Consider the following 2,786-nt stretch of genomic DNA (forward strand, 5'->3'; position numbering starts at 1 on the left):
TCTGAAACAGAAGAGTACACCAGTTAACCCAAAAGTAGAAATAACATAAGCAATGCTCTATAACTGAATAAAGCTTTCCTTTAAGAAGTAACTGAAACATACGAATTTGAAATGTAATCAGAACGTAATGGTATTTTTACACAACTTTTACAATGTTCTGAGTCCTGGGTTTGAACAGTGTAAAAGTTTTCCAGCTTCTGATTCCAGAGTTAATATTGGCAGTAATCCATAAGCCAAACAACAACTGAAAATAAAGTCTGTATTACAATACGACAGGATAATTTCTAACTGAAGAATCTGGCTGCATCTCCAAGATGTGCAAAAGCAAAGTAGTTGCTGTATAAAAGATACACTATAATATAGTTATTTGCAGATGCCACTGGTCTGCAACTATCTTGACAAACATCCACAAGCTAGAGCTTGAGGAATCTGAAGAAACACCATCCAAGCCTCTAAAAGGGTTGACCCATCAGTCAATCGTGAGAAAAACGGTCTTTTTGCAGTGAGAAGGAAACACCATCTTCATCCTTTTCCAAGGGCTACAAAAGCCATTATCACGATGTATTTTGAATATAACAACTGCCCCCTAAGGTGACTTTACATTAATTACTGAAGCTCTGCAGTTACACATAGATTCCTGCACTACATCAAGGCCAGCAAATTTCAGGATGTTTGTGAACACCTCTACCAAGTGCAAATGAAGACCCAAAAAAGCTTAGAAACTCTGGTAACTTGATTATGATTTGCCCTGTTACTGAAGTATATCAATGTCAAAATACAAAGAGAAGACACAGAAATCACTTGATTCATTTTAAATGTCACCAGAAAAATGTTCTGTAATGAAAATGAGCAATTGCTCCTTCATAATTAAGATATTTATATCTCTGAGTGTACCAGGAAGTACAAGTTAGAATAAAATGGGAAGGATTTTTCAAAAGCAATAAATTATCACACCTATATGACACATTTGGGGAAGCTTTGATAACTAACATTGAAAATGAATTTGCTAAACTGCTTTAGAATTTCGTCCAGAAACAAGCCTAGTTTTAGAAGAAAGCCACAAAAGGTTACAACCACTTAAATCTTGAATAAGAGTGCTGTAAGGAACACGCACTGCTTCCTGACAACAGCCAAAGATGTGCTCTGACACTCCTGTACTTCATTAAAAACAGAGGCTGCTCTTTCTGTGTACATGCACTCCAATTACCTTCTCTGTTGTGACCTCCTGCAACACAATACCTCACAGGCATGCCCATTTGTCACAAGAGAGCTGTGCACTACACTACTTTATTGTGCAATAAGCCATTGTCTGAAAACACAGAAAATTTGAGGAAGCAGCAAATTTGGTTTTACTGTAGTTTAATATAAAAACTTCACATTCACAAACATAACCTGGAACACACACATCTGTATAAAACAACTAAACTAGCACTGCATAAGAAATCAACTCATCAAAACCTGATGAGGAGAATGGTATTTACACATTTCCCGTTTATGTTCTGAGAAATATTACCTAAAATGCTTAAATATCACTTTCAATACACATACTCTCTAAAAATGTGCATAAAAATGAATTCCAGTGACATGTAAGCCAAATCTATAAATAAATGCCTCTAACATGCATAATCATATATGAAATGGTTATGGATTATGCTAACTTCAGCATACAGCTCAACCCTAATTATCATCTGAAGGCTTTCATGCCGTCAACTAATTTCCATCCTGAATGCAAAGTACTAAACCTTTGATCCCAAGAAATAAAAACAGCAAAGGACATCTAATGAATAGGGACTTTCGTTTCATGTTAGAGAAGTTCTGAGAAATACGATTTTTAAATACCTACAGGTATACCTAAGTATGTGCTGTAAGTATTGCATGTACTCCAAAACAAGTATCTAATTGCTACAGGGGCAGCAATGCCTTCTACGTGGATATTCCTTCTGTATATTCCTACAATGTGTTGTAGTCATTTTATACCAAAGAAGGCAGGCAGGTATGTCCATGCAATATGTAATGCATGTATACGCACCGTTTTAAAAAAAAAATTGCACATTTTAACCACCACAGCAGACATTAAATGAATTCTAGGTGATGAACAGAGATAAATTAGCAGCCAGCCACCATTACAAAAAGAACATACAAACCCAAGGAAGCCATCCCCAGAGCTGCATTAGGCCTCGCAATGAGCATCCCCTCATGCAAAAAGAAGGAAGCAGGCTGGGTAGTCTCATCCCACACACAAAATCCAGCCAAAACGTGCACACAGTTACAGCTCTCCCACTGACAGGAAAGGAATAGATATTTCTAGAGCTTTCATAGGGTGCCTGCTTAAATGATCTCTGTATAAAACACTACTGAAAAGTTGGATGATGCTGTTTGGGTTTTATAGGTTATGCTTGGGAGATTTAATTACAGAATGGGAGGATAACAAACATGTAATTTATCATGTTATCAAATCTGATGCTTCATAGGAGTAAGATTAATAAATAAATATCTGATATCTTTTAAGAGTAGCATGGAGGTGTGGTGTCATTTCCATGATTTTTAAAAACTATTTTACAAAAAGCCATTACCTATTCACCAAACAAGACCAGATTTGAATACTTAATTGCACAATTAGCTTTGCATACTGTGAAGCAGCAAGTCCCATACAGGAAGCAAGGAAGTTAAGCCTGTATGCAGGAAGCAGACATGCATGTATACAGAGGAAGAGCCAAAACCTGCCATGCCTTTCTGCTGTCACTTTTTAAAAAATGTTCATTCTTTCCGCCTCTATTTTTTCCCTA

Source organism: Mesitornis unicolor, unplaced genomic scaffold (genome assembly GCF_000695765.1).
Source record: "Mesitornis unicolor isolate BGI_N332 unplaced genomic scaffold, ASM69576v1 scaffold5883, whole genome shotgun sequence".
NCBI classification, from domain to species: Eukaryota; Metazoa; Chordata; class Aves; order Mesitornithiformes; family Mesitornithidae; genus Mesitornis; species Mesitornis unicolor.